Genomic DNA, 27158 nt, shown 5'->3' with positions numbered 1-27158 from the left:
GTAGGAGTAGGAACCTCGGCGAAAGGAGTTTCTAAGTTCCATCAGGTTTGGAGCAACTTCAAAGCTAGGTATTTTACAGATAAGTCCGAGTGAGGCCCAGCCTTTAACTCCGCTTCAGAAATTTAAAAAAGAAGACTTCGGATTATATTAAATGTGGTTATGTAGTTCGGAACGATTTATTTTGAGTAGTCGAGGAAGAATGCATACCTTGGATAACAACCCAACTTTGATAATAACAAAGAAACCCAGAGACTGTCAGGATTACTACCGTCATTGTCTCGGACAAAACATCTCAAGCTCTGCTGGTCCTATCCCCCAGAATGGTTGTCCATTCGTACCGTCTTGCTTATGTAGTTAAGGTTCCTTTCACAATGTGGAGAGGAGTAGTTGGTGGGCATTAGAGACTGTTAGGTTACTTCACTCTTTCTTTGCGGGTTACTAAATGTTAGCTCTGTGACCCCCAAAAAGCTACTCCTGACCTCAATATGCTTGTGAGTAAAACAAAGACCTTCATAAGTTATGGAATACACTGGAACTATATCCTACTATACGAACTAGAACTGTACCTGCTATACAAATATTTACTCTTCTAGACTTGTTTTTGCCTTACTGAAATATTTCTGTCCTCGGTGTGTACCCTGTAGATGATTGCTCTTCCATTTGGACCGTCTCCCTGATACAACCTCACTTCCTCAGTCAGTCCTGGGACTATTATCTTTGATAATTCTTCCTAAACACCTATCCTCACTCTTTAACTACCTAGATTCCCCTTTAATGCACAACCATTGTGTCCTTTTGATGGCCAATTTTGGCTGTAACAAATTACCACAAATTTAAATGATTGAACCAACGCAAAGCTACTGGATTTGTGGAAGATAGGAACTATTTTCATTTGGGAATGTGGAGTGCAATCATGTGTGTTCATGCCTGTGTGAAGGCTAACAGCAGCAAAATTACAGTTATGAAGTAGCAAGGAAAATAATTTAATGGCTGGAGGTCACCACAGCATGAGGAACTGTATTGAAGGTTTGCAGCCTTAGGAAGGTTGAGAATCTCTGGGTTAGGGTCTTCTCTGAAGCTCTCCACCTTTTTTTTTCGAGTCAGTGTTTGACGGTCAGTCCCAGCGTCCGCCATCCCACCATGCCCAGCTTTTACTAGGATGATGAGGATCTGAACTCAGATTCTTATATTCGCACAGCAAGCACTTTACCCTCTGAGACATCTCCTCAGCCCCTGTTCAGTCTTTTTGATCAATAATTGACTGCTTGAAGGGCTGTTTCTTTCTGACAGTTCTAAATTGTTTCCTTGGTTTTTTTTTCCCGACCTTTAGTGACTGACTCATATTTTGGCTCATGTCCACATCATCCATGTATAAAGTCAGCACCATAACATTTTGTAATCTCTTCCCCTGTTCAGAGGAGACAAGGAGAGATGGAATCAGGTACTTAAATGAAAGAGTCCACTTAAAGATAAAAAAGCCTTTCTATCTGAGCCAGAACAAAACGTTAATATAGCTGTAGATAGGGAATGTTTGTGATGCAGTGATAGGAAGAGATGAGGGAGCTGTGTTCTCATGAAGGAAGGTCTGAGGTCATCATGAAGAGTGGAGACAAGGGCATGGTGTTCTGTGAGCAATGCATATTGACAGCAGAGCTTCTAGGAACTGCACATATGGATAAAGCATAGGGCAGGTTTTCAAGTCATTCTTGGAAAATTCTTAGACCCCAGAGAAAAACTGTCACAAACACAGATGGCCACCAAATATGTAAAACCTTGCATACCTCAGGAATCCAAGAAATGCATATTAGGATAATTCTGAGGTATTATTAAATGAGAAAAAAAAACGAATGATGGCCTGTGTTTCTGGGGCTTTGCTCACACACACACATACACACACTCAAAGGACAAAGATATCTTTGTAGTCCTGAAAATAGAAAATAAGCTAGGCTTGGCTACACACATGTAATCCTAGCACTCAGAGACCAGGGCAAGTGGCTCTCCTTGAGTTTAAGTTACAAACTGGTCTACACAGCAGGACCCTGTCCCAAGTTTAAAATGGGAAATACAGTGATAACATTATATCCTCACAAGAAATCTCTTCTAGCAGTTGAGGAGTAGAATTTTCTCTCCTCAAAAAAATCTTAAACACTGATGTCAAATGTGTAAAGCAAATATTTAGAACAGAATTGTCAGCTTCTGCTCTAGCTCCCTCGGGTGGTTCACAAGCCCATACTTAGGAATGGCTTGAAATCCTCTGGTGTGAATAAAGTATATACTGATGCCGGGTGGTGGTGCCGCACGCCTTTAATCCCAGCACTCGGGAGGCAGAGGCAGGCGGATCTCTGTGAGTTCGAGGCCAGCCTGGTCTACAACAGGAACCAAAAGCTATGGAGAAACCCTGTCTCGAAAATTCAAAAAAAAAAAAAAAGTACTGATTTAAGAGATGAACAACTTTTGGTGTTACATTAAGATGGGTTTTTAAGAGTTTTTTTTTTTTTTTTTATTCTATCCATTATCACGTGAATGTTTTGCCTGGTTGTATGTATATGCACTACATGCTGCCTGATGCCTGGGGAGTCAGGAGACAGTTTCAGATCCTCTGGAACTGGAGTTACTGTCGATTGTGAGTCACTATGTGTGTGCTGGAAACTAAGCCCAGGCCCTTTGCAAGGGCATCAAGTATTCCCAACCATTGAGCCATCTCTCTCCAGTCTCTTAAGGTATTTTAAAAAGTAGTTTAGAAAACTGTGATCTGTTGAAATTACACATTTATTGATTGTGGTTGTTTTGTTTTTTTTATTTTTTATTTATTTTATTTTATTTTTGGTTTTTCGAGACAGGGTTTTGTTTTGTTTTTTTGTTTGTTTTGTCCAGTCAAGGTTTCTCTGTGGCTTTGGTGCCCGTCCTGGAACTAGCTCTTGTAGACCAGGCTGGCTCAAACTCACAGAGATCCGCCTGCCTCTACCTCTCTAGTGCTGGGATTAATGGCGTGTCCCACCTCCGCCCGGCTGAAATTATGTGTGATGGAATGCTCTGGAAAATTCTGAAAAGGTATTAGCAGTGCTCGGTTTTCATCAATAGGACAGATTTTTTTCTTCTGTGACTGTATTTTCTATTTTAAAACATAGAAATTATTATCGTCTTGAGAAAAGTAATGCTTTCATGCTAAAATACACCAAAAAAACTCTCTCTCTCTCTCTCTCTCTCTCTCTCTCTCTCTCTCTCTCTCTCTCTCTCTCTCTCTCTCTGTGTGTGTGTGTGTGTGTGTGTGTGTGTGTGTGTGTGTGTGTGTGTGTGTAGAGAAAGGGAAGAGAGAGACTGTTGTTCAGGTCATTGCTAAACCACTCTGGGCCACTAGAGGGAGAATGACTACAAGAGGAGACACGGTACTGTTGTTCCCTTATTTTTAATTAACAATGTTGCTTTTCAGCCCAGGGAGTGGCATTTGGTCCCTGAATCTTTTTTAGCCGATCTCAGAAACACCCCTGTAGTACCAGCAGTGCCTCCTCGGTGACATATGCCCATTCTGCAGGTCTCCTCTGAAGCCTACCCTCTGATTGCCCAAATCCCTGGTCTTTCTTGTTTCGCCAGTTCCTAGAATGGTAACTGAAAGTTATTGTGCTAATGCACTGTTGTAGTTTAGCATTTCAGCTCTCAAATGCCTATTTATCTACAAATGTTCAATTCTTGAAGGTAAAGTTTGTGACATTTATCCTTTTAACTAAAGGGCTCTAACAGATAAGCTATTTGGAATCAAAGGTTGGCCCAGATAACAGCCCCTCAATATGTGATTCAATATGTGGTTGATATGATTATATCATTAGTTTTTAACACAATAGCAATCTTTTCCATTAAGGCAGTGGGATACGATAAATCTGCTATGCTGTGTCCCTATTAATGACATTAGTTTGGCTGGAATGAAGAGCTTTCTGGGGCCCACTGGGAACCAGAAACAAGTAGCAGTGATGCTTCTAAATGAACTGGAGAACCTGAGAAAACTGGTTGGCAAAATGGAAAAAAATGAGAAAAATGAAAAAAAAAAAAAAACTGGGTCACTTACTCTCAGCTCATGGAAGAAAACCAGAGCTTCTGAGGTAACTGCAAATGCTTCAGTAGTGTCTTAGGATTTCAGGCAGACCTGGACTCAACACAGTTTTGTGCCTTGCACAATTACAACTTCAATGACATTTGTGTGCTAATAAGACTCGTATGTAAATGTGATTAGTTACAAGAAAGACTTTTAGCTTTGTATAGGGAACTTCTACTTGGAGTCAGGAAAAGCTGAGATCTTGAGACTGCACATCTGCCTGTGTCTGAAGGTACTGATGCGGAGATCCTCCCCAGCTGCTTCTCATCACCCCAGGACTATATCTAGAGGTGGTTTGTTTTGGGTTGTTCTAAGGGACAAAGTCTGGCACAAAAGGAAAGAGTTTATATTCATTTTTAGTGACAGAAACTCAAGAAACCTTGAGATTTAAGGTCATTAGACCAGAGACGATAGGTTTAAAACAATGAACTAGACAAAATGTACTGATAGGGGAGAATCTTGGAGCTAGGAGTTGCCATTCTATGTTCTCCGCTGTCTAAAGTGAACCAGCTAGAACCAATATTCAGTCAGGACAACTGCCAGAACTGTCTCGGGATAATACAGAGGGTAAGATCCAAAGGCTTAGAGGAATTGAAATGTTGGAGTGGATATATAATTTGTGGTCTGTGTACCCACCTCAACTCATGGTGTAGCCTCTAAGAAAGTTCAGACACAACTCCCCATGCTGAAGCACTGAAAACAGTGGAAGCAAGAAGTTCAGTCTCTCTATGTAGCATGAATTCTAGTTGGTCTTAATAAAAACGCAGAGCCAAATATTAGGGAGTGAAAGCTAATAGTAAAGAGAAGCAGATCAGCCACTAGAGAGTTCTTACCTCTATCAATGCTCATATCAAAGGGGCGGTCCTATCTCTACAAATCCTCAGACTACTGCTGTCTCTACAAAACCTCAGACTACATCTGAGCTCCTGTCTCCTCCCACCTTATATTCCTCTTTCTGCCCAGCCATATCACTCCTGTCTCCCCTTCTTAGTGCTGGGATTAAAGGCATGTGATCCCAAGTGTTGGGATCACCTTTGTGCAAGCTCTGTTTTCTCTTTTAGACAGATTCAATCTTGTGTAGTTCACGGTGGCTTTGAATTAACAGAGATCCATCTACCTCTGTTGCCTGAGTGCTGGGATTAAAGATGTGTGCCACCACTGCCTGGTCTCTATGGCCAATTATTGGTTTAGCTCTGCACTCTGATCTTAAGGCAAGGTTTATTTATTAGATTACAAAAAGAATATCACTACATTTCCCCTTTCTTGGCTAAAATAAAAGAGAAGGCTATATGTAATATAAGAAAAACTATATGCAATAAGTACAATAACTATATTCAATATGTATAGGAAACTTGTCAATAATGTCTAACCCACCTGCATTTAATAAATTCCGAAAAATATTTCATAATCTATCCTATCTTGATGAATCCAAAGTCTTGTACCTAATTTACTCTCTATCATAACTTATCATTACCATCCATAACTATCTTTTGATATCGCTCAACCTTACACACTTCACACCTCTTTATCTCTGGGACCTTTCTCTCTGCACAGTCTCTCAAGTAGGATAGATAACCTGGACTCTTTCCATGGAAGCTGAATTCATCCTCAGCAAAAGCTGATGCTGCAAGTCCTCTTGGGGCTCATCCGTGGATGAAACTTCCATTATACTCTCCTGGATCAGACAACATAGGGACAATTTCCAGGACTGAGAAAATAAATTCTGTCCATTTTTGGAGAAAGAAGTAAACACATCAGTAAGCAGCATGTGCCAGGGTGATGTGGTCTGTTCATTGGAGGCCATTTTTATCAAGTTACTCTAGCCTGATAGGAGACATTTCATGTTAGACATGAACCTGGGGTCCGTGTCATGTGCACTTCAAGGTAACTGTAAATATGGCCCAACACAAAACTGCAAACTTGTTTAAACATTGTAAGATATTTTTGTGAATTTTATTTTTTATTGTATCTGTTTATGTTTAACTTAATTGTGTGATTCTCGAGTGTGAACCTTGTAGGTAACAATTTTGTCTCCGAGGAAGAAGATGGAAAAGAAGTCTGGGGTCTAGGTCTGAGGCAGTAGTCCCCATGGGTCCTGTGTCATAAGCCACATTTGGGGGTGACTTCTGTCCTGGTTCAGCTACAACAGGTTCATGCATCCCAGGCAGGGGTGTGTGGATTAGAAACATTAGGTAGAAGGAACAGAGATATGAAAGATATACAGAGACACAGGGTAGTACCAGGAGGGCAGCTCAGTGAGTACTGGAGACTGAATTTGCCCACGTTTAATTTTCATATGCTTTTATGCCCTCAATACAAAAGGAGGGGAAGAAGGCAGAAGACTGCTGTAACATGTCACAAAGGACAGCCAGAACAGTTACTTGCTTCAATACTTGAGACATCAAATCACTATTTCCTGTCGAGATGGCTCAGCAACTAAGAGTGCACCGTACTGTGCTTGCAGAGGACCCGAGTTCAGTCCTCTGCAGCACATCAGGCTGGCGGCCTCCTGCAGCTCCTTGCAGAGGACCCGAGTTCAGTCCTCTGCAGCACATCAGGCTGGCGGCCTCCTGCAGCTCCTTGCAGAGGACCCGAGTTCAGTCCTCTGCAGCACATCAGGCTGGCGGCCTCCTGCAGCTCCAGCTCAGAACTGCACTGTCATGCTCTGACCACACACAGACGTACACATCATTTAGTTAATTTTTTTTTTTGAGACAAGGTTTTTTGAGACAGGATTTTTCTGTAACTTTGACTGTCCTGGAACTCACCTCGAAGACCAAACTGGCCTTGAACTTGGAAATCAACACGCCTTTGCCTCCTGAGTGCTGGGATTATGGCATGGTCACCAGCTTTAAAAAAAATCTCAAATCTTATCAAGTCTGAGCATTATTTCTAGATCTTTTATCCATATGTTCTTAGTATAACTTTTAATGTTTTTCTGGGGGAGGAGAGATCATTGTGTTTGGGAAAAGGCTAATAAATGTGTTAGGAGAGAAGATGTTAAAAGTTGTGCTTTGGGGGTCTAGAGAGATGGCTCAGTCCCAAGACCTGAGAGAAAAGCCATGTTCAGTTCCCAGGACTCACTTCAGGTGGCTCACAACTGCCTGTAACTTCAGGTTCAGGGCCCCTTAGGGCACGTACAGTCATGTGTGCACGCACGCACACACATACACACATACATGCACGCACACACACAATTAAAATACGTTTTTGGGGGGGGGGGGTTCAAGACAAGGTCTCACTGTGTAGTGCCGGCTGCCCTGGAATTCACTATGTAGACCAGGCTGGCCTTGAACTCACGGAGATCTGCTTGTCTTTGCCTCTCAAGTGCTGGGATTAAAGGCATGTGCCACTATACTGGACTATTAAAATACATTTTTAAGTTGCAGCTGTAGGTGCTGATACTGGATTTAATTTTCCAAAGTTAATCTCTGAGTCTGATATTCTGTTCATTCAATAAACCCTTTTGGTCTGTGTAATATATTAATTATATAATGTTCTTTAGTCACTTGATAGCCTGTAGTAGTGTATCTACCTGTATTTTCAACATTGCTGATTAGCAATAAATTAATAAAACTTTTTTCAAGATTTATTTTATGTATAATGAATATTTTGCCTACATGTATATATATGCACTGCTGTAGAATAATTCTTCTGTACACTGTAAATGCATATTAGTCTCATTGGTTAATAAAAAGCTGACAGACTGGTAGCTAGGCAGGAAGTATAGGCAGGACAGCCAAACACAAAGAACTCTGGAAGGAAGAAGGGAGATGTCAGGGAGATGCCAGTCAGCGACAGAGGAAGCGGGACATATAGAAAATGAGGTAACAAGCCATGAGCCACGTGGTGAAGCATAGATAAGAAATATGAGATAAGTTGTAAGAGTTAGCTAGTAACAAGCCTCAGCTATCAGCTGAGCATTTATAAGCAATATTAAGCCTCTGTGCCAGTTATTTGGGAGCAGGGGGTTGGGACAGAAAACTCTGCAACCATAATGCGCCACGAACATGCCTGGTGCCTACAGAGGTCAGAAGAGAGTCACCTGGTACCCTAGAACTGGGGTCAAGGACAGTTGTGAGTCCCTATGTGGATGCTGGGACCCAAACCCAGGTCCTCTGCAAGAGACGTTAAGTGCTCTTAACCACTGAGCCATCACTCCTGCCCCTGGAAAACTGATTTTAACTTAGAAAAAAAAAAAACCCATAGTGTCTGAACTATCCTTAATTCTCACATTTCAAAATATATCTCACCAGGAGAGGATTATTCATACGGCATTAGGCCTGACTATAATTTATTTTCCTGGCCCCCACCTTGCCATGTGTGTGGCTGCTTTGCATGTACTTGTTAAGTCCATACTAGATCGACTTATGATAAAAAGCTTCCCAACAACTAGCCTAACATTAAAAGTTTCATAATAAAAAAATAGTTCTAGAATTAATTTGAAAACATTTGAAGAGCCGGCAAAGTGATCCAGTTTGTCAATGTCTCATCCTGTAGTCTCCAAAAATTCTGTCATCATAAAATTACTGTATAAATCATAAAAGTATCCTCAAGTAGACATTAATTGAAAATGCTTGCTTCTGTCTGGATGTAGTTTCTGAGAATTTTGTAATTTTTGGACTTCTTTTAAAAAGATAACATTTCTTTTAAAATGTTAAAATGCATTCAACAGTGCTAAGAAGACAACATCTTGCTTGAATGGAGGGACTCTTAAATGTACGACATTAACATGTTTCATTGAATTTCTGAAGTAACTTTGGTTTAGCATTTGACACAAAGTACAGAGCTAAGGAGAGGTGTAGCTCAGTGCTAGGGCATTTGCCTAACATGCCCAAGTGTCTGGATTAAAGCCAACCCAGTTGGGAAGCCTGGACCATTTTCTAAGTAGAATGGATTTCACTTTTTGAAACTATTGACAGACAGTTTTTACAAGAATCTTGAAAATCATCCCAAGATACATCAAATGACAGCTGAAGTTAAAGACACAGGGACTGGAGTAGTGACTTGGCAGTTAAGAGCACCACTCTTGGCTGAGGACCGAGATTCAGTTCCCAGCACCCACTCCTGTGGCTCACAACCACCTGCAACTTAGCTCCAGAGGGTCAGGTGCTCCACACACACATACACACACACACACACACACACACACACACACACACACATACACATACACACACACTAAAGAAATAGATATTTTTCTTTAAAAAAGAAAGGAGGGAGGCAGAGAAACAGAAAGAGTGAAAGAGAAAGAAAAGGAAGCAGTGAAATAAACGAGAAATGAGATCCCAGCAACGCTGAGACATTAGACTCCTACAGCATAACCAATTGTTCAAACTCCATTAGTTTAATATAGCGTTCTTTCATAATATTTAGATTTGAGTTTTAGCGTAACGGAATAGCTTTTAAAGGCCGTTATTCCCGGTGGGTCTTTATGTAACACCTTAAACTTAATTAAGAAATCAGTCCTCAGTTCTGACTTGCTCAGTAACTATCTTTACCTCTAGAGGGCAGCATAGGGCTGTGACTGGATTACGGTCTAACTGGGTCACTGTGGTCTCAGACTCCTCAGAGGAATCTGCTGAGACCTAAGACAGAAGGAAGACAAGTCTATTTACCTCTGCCAGAGAAGGGGCATCCAAGATGCACAGCAGATTTCAAGGCTTAGCCTAGAAGAGGAAGCGGTCTTGAGACCAAAGATCTAGTTTTAGATAGTAGTACCTTAATCTTAATGCGTTTTCAAGGAGCAGATCTGATCTGGTTGGGAACTGGTGACACTCAATTTTTACCCCAGAACTAGGGAGGCACCGGCAGGTAGAACTGAGTTCAAGGCCAACCTGATCTATAAAGAGAGTTCCAGGACAGCCAGGGTTACACAGAAAAACCCTGTGGCGGATGAAATGGGGGGGGGGGGTCACCTGGAAATCACTACACTATGTGTGTGTGTGTGTGTGTGTGTGTGTGTGTGTGTGTGTGTGTAGGGAAGGTGGTAATAATCAGATAATTGGATGTATTTTCTCAACATTAAAGTCTAAATGCCCAGAAATTGGACCCGGAGAAGATAGAATCATTATTTCCACTCTTTCACAGCCTTGAGGCAGAATTTCCAAGTCAAATTTCCAAGGTGCAAAGCATTGGGTGGCGTGTTTTGCTTTCTTCTCCACTGCCAGTTACCTCCTGAGAGCTGGGCATGGATCAGTAAGATCCCTCCGCTGAGGCTGCCAGCAAGTCTGTGCCTGATTTGGCGCGTTTCTGAGAGGTAGCAGGACTTCCTCTCGGCAGGGCCTCTAATGGAACATAACACCCTAGAACGAAGCCAGGGACAGAGCCAAGCCACGTTTGCCATGCTCATGCTGAACCCGGGAGCCATCTTTCTGCCCGAGAAGCTGTGACTGGAATCTTTAGAGTGTTTCCTCTGGGACTTAAGTTAGCCAAAAGAATGACCCTGTAGTCTCATTTCCAAGTTTCCGAGAGACCCCTATCTGTACACACACACACACACACATGCCAAGAAAACATTTCAGCAGTCGTGATTCTAAAAGCCTTCTTTATTATGTCGGTATTTATGGCTGATAATTCTTATAAACTCTGTTATGGAAAAAAAAATCACCTTAGCAAAAATTTTGCCTTGGGAGTATTAAAAACAGGATTAGGGCAGTAGGCACACATATTCAAATAATGGCAAAGTGAAATCATATGATAAAGCCAACACACGGAGTTATACCTAGCTCAGGTCAGCTCCAGGAATTAAAAAAAAAAAAAGAATATTAAAGTTAGAAATGAAAATCTGCTTTAGTCATGCAGAAACTATGAGAACAGGACTGCTTCATTTCTCGTTTTATTCCCCAATAACTAGAACATGTCATTGGTCAGTTACTATCTGCCAAATGAAGAAAATAGTTAAGAAATGTACCCTAGGTGCTGGAGAAATGGCTCCATGGTTGAGAGTTTGTGTTGCTCCAGGCAGTGGTGGCACAGGCCTTTAGTCCCAGCTCTAGGGAGGCAGAGGCAGGTGGATCTGTGAGTTAAAGGCCAGCCTGGTCTGCAAAGCAAGTTCCAAGACATTCAGGGCTACAAAGAGAAACCCTGTCTCAAAACCACAGAAACAAAATATAAACAAACAAACAAAAAAATAACAAAACGAACAAAGGAACATGTCTTGCTCTTGCAAGAGGACTCAGGTTCAGTTTTCAGCACCCAAGTCAGTGGATCACAATCACCAATAACTCCAGTGTCACAGGATCAGATGGCCTCTTCTGGCCTCCAAAGTTACTGTCTATTTGTGGTACACATACATACAAAACACTCATACACATAAAATATTAACAGACCCTTTATTTTAAAAAGTACCTCATCAGAGACTCTTAGAGACAGGAGTCACATGTATGCAACTCCACAGCCGTCATAGCAGGAGACGCAAGATGCTAACCCTGGAGGGGCATGTGGACACCGATACTGACTGAAAACCAGCTAAATTCCCACCTCATGCTGTCTGGGGTAAGGTCAGATTCAACAGCAACAACAAAAAAACCCAAAACCACAGGGTGTTCAGTTGAATTTGAATTTCAAATAACCGGAGGAAGCCTGAGATAAACTTTTGCCACTAAAATATTATGTTTCTGAAATGTAAAACGGAACGGCATCCTGTATTTTCGCTGGCAGCGTTGCTCTGGGATCTGCACTTTCTGAGCAGAAGCGGGGAGGCTTTTCTGACTTTGCGGGGGTAGTCTCTCTTCCTCTGTGGCTCTGAGGCTGCAGCATTTCAATTTCATAGTCTCCATGGCATTGTAACATAAGAGTCAATTGCATTGTGTCCCTTTATGCCACAAAGAACTCTAGTACTTCCCAGTTCAAACTTTGGGTTTGTCTTCTTTTTCCTTTCTAAGGGTGTGTGTTGAAAACTATTGATGTGTTTATTTTGTTGATTTGTTTTGATGTGTTGAGACAGGATCTCTCCCAGGATAGCCCCCAGCTCATAAAGATTCTGTATCAACCCAAGAGCTGGGATTACAGGCATTTGCCATCACACCCAGCTTGATATGTTTGCTCTAAACGCTCAGCTGATGGCGATAGCAAGTCCTGACATTTTAAATGGCCCATGGTACTCAGTCTCTCCAGAGCAGGCTGACCCCAGGGCTCCCAGCTGAAGGGGCAGCATCTGTGTCAGTTATCCTGATACCCTTCTCCCAAGGCATTGGGTTCATCAGGCATTCTCAAAGCTGGCTCCCCTTTCTCTGCATGTGTAGATGTGACTACCTGACTTTGGCTAGGAAATTCACAAAAGTGATGGATGCCCATCCAGGAGCACTGGGTCAGAAACTGGTTCTTAGGGTTGGATGAAGTTGTATACCCAAATCCAGAGTTTATCCATATGGGCTTTTTGCTTTAGGGTGCCCTGTCTGTACTGCCTATAAAAAAATTTTAGAACTTTGCACTTGGCTTCCTAAAAGCAGAGGCAGCTGCAGAAGAATTGAGGATGAGCCCCAAAGGACCAGGATAAAGTACTGTTGGAGCTACAGGGGCAGAGGGGCTGTGGATCCAGACTCATCTGACCCAGGGAAGGCCTAGGAACCTCTTCAAAACTTGTGAGCTCCTGATTCTTTTTGCGGGGACAAGGTGACTTTCTAATATTGTCTATAGGTCATGGACCACCAGACCCAGCTCCTGGGGATGCTGGCCAAGTTCTCTATTTCATCCCCTCTGGCTCCTCTTGAAGACACTGATAGATTGATTCTGGACCATTTCTGAGTTAAGTGTCACCTTGAGTTCACATTTTTGAGGCTATAAGTGACAAACTTTAATAGTATTTTGTTTTTCTTAAATCTGAACAAAGTGTATATATGGTAATCCTCTCCTACACTTTAGGAATTAATTGTTGAGTAAATACCTTTGTTTAGGAGGTTAAAAATGGGCCTAGGAGGCCTTATGTTTCCTTGGTAACTTCTGACTAATTTAAATTTACCATCTTTATCACAGAGTGGCTTTAACACCGTGAGGGAAGATAGCTGTGGTCTGGGCAGGCAGGATTCATAACAAATCAGATGGTGAGGACTCAGTTTCCTACATAATTGTCGCTCAGGACTTGTGATCCACAGCTTTCTGATTGCAAATATCCAGAGCTAGTCCTTCCTAGGCCACAGGAAGCTGGAGTTCAATGCATGTAATCCTTGTTATAGTGGCTTCATGTGGAGCTCAGCCCTGTTTTCCCCGGTCAGCGTTGCCAAAAGCCTCTGTGGACAGATGGACTCCCTGAGGTTTTGAGAGGAGGTAGGGGAGGAGGAGTTCTAGGGCAGAGAACTAGCTAGGACCAGAGAGACAGACAGATGATGCCTTTCTTTGGGGAACTTTTTGTTTCAATGACCTCAACACTTAAATTATTATTATTATTATTATTATTATTATTATTATTATTTTGGTTAAGATGTGTGTGTGTATGTGTGTGTGTCTGTGTGTGTAGCATGTATATGCAGGTGCCCACACAGGCCAGAAGAGGGCGTCATATCATCTAAAGCTACAGTTACAATAGGTTGTCAGCTGCACAACATGGGTGCTGGGAACTGAGCCCAGGTCCTCTGTAAAGAGCTGCAAGTGCTAATCTTAACCAATACTTAAGCTCTAAGAATCTTACTAAGAAATACTCTTTTGTCACTTGTTAGAATTATTACTTTTAATAAATTAATGAAACCAATTAAATTAAGTAAAAATAATGTTTCTTTACCTTTCCAGAAAGCTCCTTTATATTATATAGCTTTTAGTTATTTGTTTTGTGTTCTTGTTTTTGTTTTGAATTGACACCTATCTTTCCAAATTTCTTTTTCTTTTCTTCTTCTTATTGTTTTTCTATTTCTATTAAGGGTTTCTAAACCCTGGTGCCATTCACATTTTGACAGGATAATTTGTTTTGAGATGTTGTCCTGTTTGTTGAAGAACATATAACAGCCTTTCTAACTTTTACCCAAGCTGTGACAATTAAAACAAAACCTGGAGACACTGTCAAAAGTCCCCTGAGGGACAAAGTTGACTTCCCCATGAAGAGCCACAGCCAGGCAAACCTACCTCCATTGATAACTGGCCCCAGGTCTCTCCCACAGCTCCAGCTGTGAGCACATCTGCCATGCCCTGCCCCTCTGACACATTCATTCACGTTTCCTCTGCCCCCTCACCTGAAGCCCCTGCTCTTCCCGCTTTCACTGACACACTCCTGCTTGCCCTTTCCATCCTAAGCCAAATGCTGGCCGATATCTCTGCTTGCATTCATGCCGGCTCAGTTCCTCGTCCCTCCTCAAGCTGACACAGCCACTGGGTGTGTTTACTTGTGTTAGTAGTGCTCACTCATGACTTTGCAATTGAGAGTGAATTCGCCCTTACTCCCACCGAGCCTGTGCATTCCAACAATCCCCAATATGGTCTCATCTGTCTGTTTGTCTGTGTCTGTGTGTCTGTGTGTATTTCTGTGTGTGTGTGTCCTAACAAATATACACAGTACTCAGATTTGAAGTAAATGTTTTTGTTGCAGCATAAGCCAAAATCTTACATTCTGCGCTGTCAGCGCTTTCTAAGGAATATGTGGATTTTAGAATTATCAAGTAAACCAATTTTAGTTTAGACTGCGCTCTTTTTTTCTAGCAAATCTAGATTTCTTCTTATTTTTCCAAACATGCCCGGTATAGCCCATCTTGTGCCATTGTAGAAATAGCTTCTCTCTATTCAGATCCAGTTCAAATACTACCTCCACTAATTACAGCCCCCCTCCTGCCAAGAAGACACACACACACACACACACACACACACACACACACACACACACCATCTCTTTCTTCTGGAAGCATCTTGGTTTTCTTCTTTTATCTCTGCCAAGTTCCTACTGTTTTTAATCTTCCGTTTTGGTTCTACACCTTGCTTCAAATGTGATCTTCCTCTTCTTCACCCTGCAGCTCTTTAGAATGGCTTAAGGATGAAAGTTGGTCAAGTCATAGAAAGATCAGAGGTTGCTTTAAAATACTTAAGGCAAGTGTAGGTAAAAACAGAAAGGCCCAGATTGTGACCCACAGGGTAAAGCATTGTAAAGTTCTGAGAATTCATGTAAGCTAGGAAAAAGGAAGATGTGCTTTGAGGCATTCTCAGTAACCAGCAGGTGGAAGAAACCCTTGCTTTTCTAATACCAACAAAGCAGGAACTGTTCAGTTACCCAAAACAGGGTTTGGGACCCAGTTGGGAAAAGGCGAAAGGAGCGAGAGAGTGGCAAGGACTAAAGAGTGCCATCAGGTCCTGAGTCCAAGCGCTGGGATAAAGCTCATCACCACAGTGTAAGCATCTGAGGCAGAATATACTGAGTTCTGCATTTGAAGTGCCCATGAGCTCTCTCAGCGGAAGATCATAGACACCACCGGAAGTTAGAGTGGTGTTGTGGAATAATCTTTTTGTAGACTTTGAAGATGTGTCACTTGGATTGGCTTAATAAAAGGTCAAATGGCCAATAGCCCTGCAGGATTCTCAGGGAAGAAAGGACGCCGGCAAGCAGCATGGGTATTACAAAGTAAAGGTAACCAAGCCACTTAGAGGAATGTAGGTTAAAAGATATGAGTTAATTTAAGTTATAAGAGCTAGTTAGAAACAAGACTAAGCTATCTGCCAAGCTTTCATAATTAATAAATAGTCTGTGTCGTGATTTGGGATCAGGCTGGTGGGACAGAGAAAGACTCACTACAGAGTGGAGTACTCGGAGAAGCTGAAGGAGTAGAGCCAGGGCTTGAGAGCCTAGAGCTTAGGTCAAGAGACTTTACAGGATCCCCTTGGGGTAGGGTTGACCCGAAAAGAGTGGGAGCAGAAGAGGCAGGGGAGCTGGGACCACAATGCTGTGGAAGACATGGGATAACCTCAGTTAAGAACTGTGCATTTGGAAGATCTAAACGACACTGATGGCAAGGAAAGCTGGAGATGTGTCAGTAGACTTGTTGGTCTGGAGGTTCTTTAGAGAACTGAGATCCCATGAGGGTGAGGGGCTGGAAGCCAAAGGGTTAGAAGATACGGGATGAAGAAGGATCAAGGAAATTACCAATGGCTGCAACAGCCCATTTCCTTAATGTGTGTGTAAGAAGGCTGTGGGCACCTCAGGAGCTTCAGGGGACAGCAGGGCTGGGAAGCTTCTGTTTGCTTTGAGTTTGCACAAGACTGAAGGGGTTTGTTGACACAAGGAAAGGAGATGTAAAGTCGAAGAGTTTGAAGCTATGAGACAGGAAACGTAATAAGCAAGGCTAGAAGGTGAGGTGGGACAGGACTACCTAAAGAAGGGCTGCTTTTAGGAGAATCGAGGACATCTTCCTTTGTGAGAGAAGGGATGAAAGCACTGGGAGTGAGGACTGACATAACTAAGATAAAGATGGGGTACCTCAGCCCTAAATGTGGCCGTACCCTTGAACAAGAGGTTGAGGTCTATTTCTGCCTGTGTGCTGAAGCCAGTGTTGTAAAGCTGACTTGCCACCAGGCTAATCCTGAAGCGAATGTCTCAGAAAATTGCTCAGGATGATTTAAGGGATCAAGAAACAATAGTGAGATTTGAAGGGTTCCCTTCAGGTGACTCACTTTTTCCTGAAAACAACAAAACAAAGGAAGAAGGAGGAGGAGGAGGAGGAGGAGGCAACCACCTAATCATCCTTTAGCACCAGACTCAAATATTCCTTCCTCTGGTTCTTCATGCAGAAACCCGAACCATGAGAGTCATCCCCATCACCACCTACACATGCCATGGGAGTTATCCCCATCACCATCTGCACACACCTTGGGAGTCATCCCCATCACCACCTGCACACACCATGGGAGTCATCCCCATCACCACCTGCACTCACCATGGGAGTCATCCCCATCACCACCTGCACTCACCGTGGGAGTCATCCCCATCACCACCTGCACACACCGTGGGAGTCATCCCTATCCCCACCTGCACGCACTCACACCTTTATAGTCTTTTTTTTTTTTAAGTTTATTTTGCTTTCTGACTACTTACTCTTTCATTGTTCCTTGAGTTCCTCAAAATTCTCAGTATCTGGCTCCACAGCTAACAAGTATTTAGTTGTTCAAATAGTGAGTGAGTGAGAGAATAAACACACCAGTGGATGCTATTTTCTTACTGCCGGAAGCTGACTTCTGCTTATGGTACCATTCACTAAAGCCGAGAGAGTCCCAAAGAGAGGCTGGGACTCTTCTCTGGCAACACTCACCTGAGAAGAGCCGCACCAGTGGGTACACACAACATGCGGATGAGGGCAAACACAGCCAGGCATCTAGTGTGTAACACGAATGGCTTCCTCCAGAACTGCGTGCAGTCCTGAAGAACAGAAAGAGCGGGAGGGCGTGGGTGAGTGAAAAAAGTAGCAGTCCCAAAGCTGATTTTAAAGTGGGCCTACCCTGACTTCCTGCCCCAGGGAGTGTGTGGTCCAGAAGACAGAGCCCGCCGAAGTGCTTACTGTAAAAGAAGCCTCAGGACTTTTTTTTTTTTTTTAAAAAAAAAGAAATGTCTGGTTTGAATCTGTCTCTCTAGTAGAATCTTGCCTTTAAAAGCCACAAGTCTGTGAAATCCTGTTTCAGGTGGAACTCTGAACTTACCATAAACAATACTCAGCAACAGCATGATTCCAGTCTGCTGGACCCGTGCCTACTTCGTGCTACCCTTCTTTCTCAGCCCCCTATGGGTGGGTGTGATTGTCTCTGCTCAACAGTTGAGGAACCTGGAGTAAGGAGTAGAGAAGGCAGGAACACAAGATTACTGCACAGGACAACATTTTTGTTGTTGTTGTTGTTGTTGTTTGAACTTCTTTTTCTCCTGCCTCTAATGCTCCAGTGCTGGGATTCCAGGTATGCACTACCAGGCTTGATTTATGGGGATCAAACCAAGGACTTTCTTCAAGTTAGGCAAGTTCTCTATCAACTGAGCTTCATACCCAGCCCAATTGGGCTAATATTAAAGATAGAGTCCTTCTATTTCTAACCACAAAGCCCACGGTTGGTTCTCCCTCTCTGTCACGCAGATGTTCCACCAAGTGTGATCAGTGAAGGGCAGTAGTGGGGACACAAGATCGAATCCAGCTTCACAGGCATGCTACTTGATAAGACAAATAGGCCACATTTAGAAAGGGTAGAAAGCTTGGCACTTGGTTATTATTATATTCTACTATTTCTGTCTTGGAATTCTTTTTATTCATTTGTTTTTGCTTTTCACGACAGTGTTTCTCTGTACAGCCTGGAACACACTCTGTAGACCAGGCTGGCCCCAAAGTGAAAGATCTACCTGCCTCTGCCTCCCAAGTTCTGGAATTAAAGGCATGTACCACACATCCAGCTATATCTTAGAATTCTTCATAATTTAATAAAGGGTCTTAAATTTTCATTTGACACTAGGTCCTTGGAAAATAGGGAGTGTTGCATGGAATCCTAGTCTACTGAGTTGGAAGAACTTTAAAAGGCCTTCCGTTCTACCCTATCCATCCTACAGATGAGGAAATTGAGACCCAGGGAAGGAAAGAAGTGGGGCCTTCAGTTACTAACAGCAGAGCTTCCATACCCCTGGGTTTTTCTTCACTTCCCACTCCATCTTCTCAAGAGCCTTGACAGTTGGAGCAAATTTCCCCCTTTGCTCTAGGCAAAATTACAGTCGTGGCTGAACTAAGCCAACTCACTTCAGGCCAAGGCAAATGACCCTAGATTTTTTAATAAAACCAAGTACACATTGACCTGAATGTGATTCAAGAAAACCACAATGTCTACTTTGTGGTGAATAAGTCATTTAGTTGAGTGTCTTATCAAATGCCTCTTTCCTTCATAAACCTCCCAGCATGCATTTCTTACCCTGGGCAAGGCTAAGGTAAGGAAGCTAGTCATTATCAGGGTAGCCATGGGGAGGTCAGGCTCAACGTGACTCCTATCAGAGTTGACCCAGACAGGAGGAGCATAGCTAGTCCGTGTCTATTAAACTGATATCCCATCAAGTCTCTTCACAAGGCCCTTGAGCTCCATCTCCAGAGGCTAAAACAGGTAACCAAACATTTAGCACCTCTCCGGAAGCTAAAGTTTGGAAGTTGCTATCATGAAGGTTTTCAGGCTAGAGAATACACATTTTACCCAGGGTACCTCTCAGCCTTCATCACAGAAGTATCTTTTTGTAGCAGATGGAGACCATTATTGAAGACCATAAATGCAGGGAACATCCGGCTATGGGATGCCCAACCCCAACGGATACATATACAACACAAATCCTACACCTAAGGCTCAGGGAACATCATGGAAGAGAAGACACTGTGAGATTGTGTCTTCTAGATAGGACAGGGGAGCCACACCCATGAAATGTCAACAATATGGCTGCCTAAACAAGACTTGAACAATGACAACACCAATGCCTACACAGATGGCAGAAGTGTCACAAGGTCCCGTGGCTAGATGAAGAGCTCAGGGAACTGCTGAGATAGGGAGACTCCATCTTCTTCAGAATTGGCTCTCCCAACTGATTGTCTACTACTCAGTGTCACTCCCAAACACACACACATATGAGCAACACCAAAAAATACTGATACACATTTGCCTTAGATACACCTAAGCGGGTGGCTCACCTTACAGCCCCAAGTGAGATGTTAGATAGTTTGTAAAGAGCACCTGTGCCTACCACAGGCTGAAAGAGATACCGTTGACAAGTACATGTGACCAAGGAAGCCCAGCTATGCCTCTAAAGGGCTTCTCGGGTCTCCAGGGGTTGGGGAAATCTTTGTTTTCTAGGAAGAGTATGGACAGCTTTCATTTTAAGCATTGCAGCATGGGATGACCACACGCAGCACCCTTGAACATGAAGCACCACAAGGGCTGGGAGCTGGCCTCTGCTGTTCACAGATATGCCCCAAACAGGGTTTGGCACAGGGTGAGTGTTCAGTAAATACTTCCTGGGAGAGGGAGTGTTACACCTAACCTGAAGTAGTGTGGGTTCTTCCTAAAGATACCTTGACTTTAAACTAACAGAAGATGGTGAAATGTGTTTCCTCAGACCAGATTCTCCACTTACCAAGTATTAACTTTTAGAAAGAGATGTATATATTTATATGAGTGTACATATACATACATATATATGTTGGCATATATATGTACACTCATATATGAACATGTTATATAGATCTACTCACATATGTGTGAAGGTGAATTTTCATGTAAACTGAGTAAAAGAGACGTTCATGAAATGTATATGTATTCTTTATTTCAGATACATGACCTGTCACTCAGACCACACCTGCCTTCCTTCATGGAGTTCTATTGTACTTGTACTCATAACAGCAAAGGGCACTATTCAGCCATCAAAAGGAAAAGACTTTGGTGAATAGACGAAGTAGGAATGCAATTGACTCCTGGAAAAATGTGTTCAACAGCCAGCCCAGACTGTGGAGTCACCTGTGATAAGAAAAACAACACTCTCAAAAGTGAAGGGACTTCAAAATCCACAGCTTCTCGGGCTCTGGGAGAGAACATTGAAGAAATTATAGCTGACAGCAGAAACAGACTGTCTGCTGCTGGGCTCTTCAGCAGATTGGGCTGAGGCAGAGCCAATCCCTCTGGTCTCTCCCTGGGGCTGAGCCAGAGGGTGAGCATCGACAACCCAGACCTCCCCTGGCCACCAGAGAAAAATACATCTGGTGTCTGCTAAGGACTAGCTTCCTAGGTTGCAGAAGATCATCTTTTTTGTATATTAAGTTTTATTATCCTATATTGATTATATATAATAATGGGTTTTATTATTACATTTTCACAATGTATTTCCCTTCTATTTTCTTGTTTCTTTGTATGTGTGTATGCTTGTTGGTGACCTAGAGAGTTTACAGAAACATGAGTAGGAGGTTGTTACAGGAACATGGTCAACTTACCAGTGGCTACACCACTGAAGAAAATGTCTCTCCCTCCACCAGCATCCATCAACTGCCAAAAATACTTAGAAAGGGACAAGACCTCGCAAGTCACTCCCCATTCCATGACAACACCGAAGCCTTTGTGCAGAGCAGTGCAAGTAGCCTCAGCTCCAGAGTTAAAGAGCACAGCTGCCATGCTGTGCCCAAAAGGCAGTGTTCCATAAGGCTCTACACTTCCCTCCAACTCTTACATTCTTTCTACACCTTCTTCTTCAATGTTTCTTGAGCTACAGAGAGGATGATAATACCTCATTTAGGGCTGAATATTCAACATTCATTTCTTCTCAGAATTTTGATCAGTTATAAATTCATGTCCAATGGAAAAAAGAAGTTTCTCTGTCTAAAGACAATAGTACCACTAATACATGGGCATAGAAATAAATATTTAGTTGGACATGGTAGTACATGCCTTTAATCTTCCCATTTGGGAGGTAGTTGGATTTTTGTGAGTTTGAGACCATCCTGATCTACAAAGAGAGTTCCAGGACAGCCAAGGTTATTACACAGGGAAACCCAGTCTCAATTAATTAATATTCAGAAGTCAATTTAAGAGATCAAGGCTATCACCACATAGCAATACACCAAAAGTGTTTTCCCAACTAGGGCTTAATTACATAACCAGATTTACAATAACAGTTGTAAATTCCCTCCTGTGTATCAGGTGCCAAATCCAATCAGAAAGCAGTTGTTCCCCAAATCATCTTGCTATTGTACCAATGAACATACCTTGTCTGGCCAGATGGTTTTGTTGCATACATGCTCCAAAACTTAGTAAAACATTTCTCCCCCAGAGTTCACAATAGAAACAAGGTTCTGGCTTGATTTTTCTCTGTCCTGCCACCAAAGCATGTGGGAGATTGTCTTCATGTTGCTTCTTCATGTGATAAAGATCAGAGAGAGGGAGAAGAAGGAGAGGAAGGATGGCTAGAGAGGAAAACGTCCTGGCGTCGTTCCTTATAAAGGCACTAATCTCATTCATTCATAAGAGCCCACACTCATGACCTTACTACTTTCCAAAGACTTCACTTCCTATACCATCATATAAGGGCTTCAAATTCCTACACACAGATTTAAGACACAAACATTCATTGCAAATAACAGCAAAAGAAAACAAAAGATGCTGAAAGAAACTGCTTAATTTTGCTTCAGGCTGGCCCTAGCTGTGCCCTCTCAATAGTCGTGTGTGCTTGAGTGTGCCCTGCTTGCCTCTTTGGAGTATGTATGCGAGTTTCTGCTCCCAAGACTAACCTACAATCAACTCTACTTGACTCCTAGTCTATGAAGAACCCAGCTAATTTACGATTTTATTGAAGGCTTCCCTCCCAATCCAATGGCATTCTTGTAGTTTTCCATTTTGGAGAAAGAACTGAATTTCAGGAGATGAACACACCCAGTCAATTCAGTTTTGTCTCTTCCCCACCTTGGTTAATAATCTGCTCTTGAATCCCTACTCAGTCACCTCATGACTGTCTTTATTTAGTCTTTGCCACAGGGCTAGGTAAGAATCATAAATTCAGCACTAAAGTCCGCAGACCAGAACTAGCAGGTAGAGCCACAGTCATTCACCTGAGCCAAAGTTATTTCATTTCCTCCAGCTCCACATGAATAAAGAAACCTGTGAAATATTTATTCTGGAAGCAAACTTAAAATCAAGCCAATAGGAAAGGAGAGGGGATGATTGAATTCTGTTATTGCCTTTCCTGGCTCCCTATGCTGCATGGAGAAAGCCAGAAGACCTTGTTTGTGCTGTTCATTTTCATATTTTCATGCTTATATTAAAGCCAAAAGAAAAGTCGAGGCTGGCTCCAGATGAAACATCTCTCTGCCTGGAAAAGGAGTACTTTGTTCCAGAGCCATAACCGGCCTGGCCCTGCAGAGCAAACTTACACAATAAAGGAAGGCTGGAAGTTAAACACTGAGAACTGGACGGAGAAAGAGAGGTAGGCTCTTTAAGTCATTAACGTTTTGAAAAGGCTTTACAGAAGATCTGGTCAGGGTTCAGTTTGTTAGCAACAAAAAGTTAGTCTTTGTGATCTCCCACCCTCTAAGTTCTGGAGCTAAGCTTGGGTTGGCAATGTATTAGAATTGCATTAAGAAAGATTATAAAAGTGCAGAGGATACACTAGTCAAGGGATGAAACTCAGTTGAAGGCTCCACTTAGGTTCGGGTATATACTTTGGTCCTACACTGTGTTGACACCTTGGTCTTATGAACACATCATTTATAAATGATGCCAGAGCAGCTGTGTGCTAGAACTGGTTCACTCTGGCCCGTGAGAACAGACTGCTAAATGTTCTGAAAATCTTTAAGCAGGCAGCTAAACTGTAGTCATCTTCAGACTAAGTATGAAAGGAGTATTGAAGCCATAAAAATAGATAAATCCTACAAGCCAGGACTTTGTTTTCAGATTCCTAGTTCACCAACATCCTACTTTCAATATACAGAAGCACTCTGCTCCAAGACGAGATGGTGGGCTTAGAAGGAATGTAGTGAATGACAGAAAAAAAGACAACAGTTTGGCTCAAGGTTTGACTCTGGAAGCCAGCAAAGCCGTTTTGGTGTCACGAGGAGGCTCCTGCTGAGAGGGGGGACTTGAAAGAAGGGAAGAGAAAGAGCATTAGCTTCTCATCCAGCCAACTTTGGTCTCCACGCCACTTCTCAGCAGCCCAGGCCACCCCATCACCCTGTTCACTTTCAAGGGAGAGGCAAAGAAAAACGAGGAAGACAGAAAAGCTGCTGACACAGCCGTCTGGCTTTCCAGGATGGAAAGGTCTGGAAGATTAGGCAACACTACCCCCTTACTTCCAAAACAGCAAGATGGCTCCAAAGTTCTACAGCCAGTGTGACTTGGCCAGTGTCTTGCCCATTTCCTCTCCAGAATGGCACACGCCGTGTTTTCCTTGATCCCAGCCATCCTCCTCGATGCTGCCTCCAGCGTGATGACAAAGACAGGAAGCAGGGAGGAATTCAAGATGAATCCCCCTCTCACACTCCGCACACCGAGGGGAAAGTGCTGTTTGTCCTAAGTGGAGTTCCAAGCTATGATTTTCCACTCCCCAGCCTTTCCTCCCTAGGAGACTACCAACGAAATGAACTGGTGATTTCAATTTCTTCCAGATGGAAAAAATGTTGATGTCATCCTGAGTCCAGCCTCTGGGAGAGTTGTTTTATTCTGCCTCGTAGAAAGGGGCAGCCTAGATGGAGGTGTCAGAGTTGGAATGAGTCCCTGAGACCAAACAGGCCCCTCTGGAGCAATTTCCTTCATGTCAGGGTTGCACCTCTCACACGGAGAAAAGGAGCTGGGGCTGGGGCCGCACCAGCTGTGTCTTCTCAGGGACTAGAAGACTCAGTTTCAGACCGGCCATCCAACCCTTGTCATCGACATTAAACTCACATTGTATTTTAAGATGAGAGATTCCTATTAAGCCAGAGTAAATAAATCCTTGGTGAGAGAACAACTCCATGCTGGTCCCCTGGGGCGGGGCTGGAATGTATAGTTTATTGTCCTGTTGCCTCTCTGATTGCGGCTATTATTCCAACAGGAGGGATGGGGGGGGGTGACAGTGAGTCTACCTGATCAACAGGGACTTTCTTGCAGAATGCAAGACTTTCCTTTAAAGAGACAGGCTGGAGGACTAGTGGTGTGGGGAGGATGTATCATTGCAGGTGGGTTTTCAAGATCTTATTTTGTGTCTGCTGATTACGAAACAGATTTCACCGGCCAGTTCATTATCAATAGTTGTGTCCAGATGGTGCTCTTCCACACTTGGGGATATGACAGGAACTGCAGGAACCTAGGAGAAATAAAAACTGAAAGCATTTCCTATATATTTAGCCTGTAACCACATACTCACTCGACCCCTTTGCCAACTTCATAGCTCTGCTGGGTTGGAGAGTGGCCAACTATTCCACTTGCCTGGGACTGAGAGAGAGACAGAATTTTGGAGGTTTGGCTGCTGCTGTTGTAGTTGTTTTTGGTTTTACAAGACAGGGTCTCTGTGTAGTCCTGACTATCCTCGAACTTGTTATGTATACCAGACTGTCTTCGAACTCAGAGATCTGCCGGCCTCTGCCTCTCAAGTGCTGGGATTAACAGAATGCATCACCACGCTCAGCCCGCAATTTTAGTTTTAAAATCAGAATGGAACTTACTGAACCTGAGTTCCTTCTGCACCCCAACTTACTAAGAAACTGAAAACCCACTAAATGAAGAAATTACTCAAAATTGCATGCTATCTGATAGCAGACTTCGAATTCCTCTAGCCTGAATTCAGAGATAAGACATCACTTTCAGTGACTATATTAGTTACTTTTCTCATCACCATGACAGAACACCTGACAAAGGCCACTTAAAAAAAAAAAGTTTGTTTGGTTTCATGGTTTTATGGGCTAAGGTCCTTTGTGATAGCAATGGCAGTGTGGTAAGAGCAGGGGACAGTTGTCATGTTGTAGCTATAGTCAAGAATCAACCAGGGATAATTGCTAGCACTCAGCTTCCTTCCTTTCCCATTTTCCTCAGTCCATAGCCCTAGTCCAGGGGACTGTACTACCCACAGCCAAGGACGATTTTCATTCCTCACGTAAACTTCTCTGGAACCCTCCCTCCCCTGAGATATATCCAAATGGGATCTCCTAGGTGATTCTAAGTCTAGTTTGAGTGATAAAGAAGATCATCCATCTCAGTGATTTATAATGCCATCTTATTTATCGGCAGAGACAGATGCAATGACGACAGACACGCAGTTGTTTCTCTGTAGTCTTGTTAAACAAGGAAACAGCTCTAACCCCTTGGTTTAGTAAGATTTCCTAAATTCCTTCAGGACTGTAAAGACTTGGTCATGAATAGAGAAAGCGTGCGTTCCAGTTCTCCAGTCCTGGTTCATGTTTTGCTGTTCTGTTGGACAATTGGGTGTTCTCTTTTATTTTCAACACAATCCTTGGCTGATTCTTATCAGCCAAGGTTTCTCTTGCTGTGAGCAGACAGCATGATCCTGGCGACTCTTATAAGGAGAACATTTAATTGAGGGGGCTCCCTTACAGTTTCAAAGGTTCAACCCATTATCATCATGGCAGGGAGCATGTGGTGTGCAGGAAGACATGGTGCTGGAGGAGCAGCGGAGAGTCCTGCATCTTGCAGGTAACAGATGCTGACTGAGACTCTGAGTGACATTTAAGCAAAAGACCTCAAAGCTCGCCTTCACAGTCACACACTTCCTCAACAAGGCCATACCTGCTCCAACAAAGCCACGCCTACTAACTGTGCCACTCCCTTTGGGAACCATTTTTTTTTCCAAACAGCCACAATCCTAAAACAATCACAAAACTCAAGTCCCTGGGGGCTCAGAGAATATCATGCAGAGCTCATGGCCTATGAGAAGATACAATGTATACAAAAAGAATCTCACAGATTTGCCCATTTTTATAAATAAACATCTGGGGGAATGCACCAGAATATGTACCGAAGGTAATGAGGCAGGACAGAAAACAGAAAATGCAGGGTGCGCCACACTGAGATTGACTCTGGAGTCAAACTGTGTGCCTGAGCATCCAAGACTGGCTGGAGGGGTCTTGATGGAAGCACATCTTTTCATTAGTATTATTGTTTTATTTTATCTAGTGTGTATGGGTATTTCGCCTGCATATATGTCTGTGCCCATGTGCATGACTGGTACTTTCAGGGGCCAGAAAGGATTGTCAGAACCCCTAGAACTAGGTAACACACAGCTGAGTTACCATGTGGGTGCTAGAAATTGAGCCATAATCCTCTGGAAGAGCAGAGTAAAAACAAGATTTGGAAAACAGTTGCCCACCATTGTAAGCTTTGACACTGTTATAATTTGTGATATTAGCAAATGTGACTTTTAACCTTGAATGAAAGGCATCATTTTTAACAATGAAAGAAGTCAAAGTTCAAATAGCTGCAATAAGTCAGTGAACTACTATGTTACAAATGGCCACTACATGATGGTACAAAGCAATTAAAACAGCCTTTCAGGGGGGCTGGAGAGATGGCTCAGTGGTTAAGAGCATTGCCTGCTCTTCCAAAGGTCCTGAGTTCAATTCCCGGCAACCACATGGTGGCTCACAACCATCTGTAATGAGGTCTGGTGCCCTCTTCTAGCCTGGAGACATATACA

At 42.9% G+C, this 27158-nt stretch overlaps 1 long non-coding RNA gene across 1 annotated transcript; it reads right to left on the bottom strand.

Annotated features, from left to right (window-relative positions):
* Positions 1-17060: 17060 nt before the first annotated feature.
* Positions 17061-24077, bottom strand: LOC126505879 (uncharacterized). The gene is made up of 3 exons (XR_007592993.1): positions 23824-24077; positions 17690-17811; positions 17061-17411 (listed from the first exon to the last, which is right to left on the bottom strand). It is a non-coding gene; the product is annotated as an uncharacterized lncRNA (long non-coding RNA).
* Between the last annotated feature and the right edge of the window lie 3081 nt (positions 24078-27158).

This window comes from Alexandromys fortis, unplaced genomic scaffold, assembly GCF_014885135.2.
Source record: "Alexandromys fortis isolate MF-2015 unplaced genomic scaffold, M_Fortis_MF-2015_v1.1 scaffold_4, whole genome shotgun sequence".
NCBI classification, from domain to species: Eukaryota; Metazoa; Chordata; class Mammalia; order Rodentia; family Cricetidae; genus Alexandromys; species Alexandromys fortis.
The sequence above is the reverse complement of the archived record's forward strand: the minus strand, read 5'-3'. Positions and strand labels throughout refer to the sequence as shown.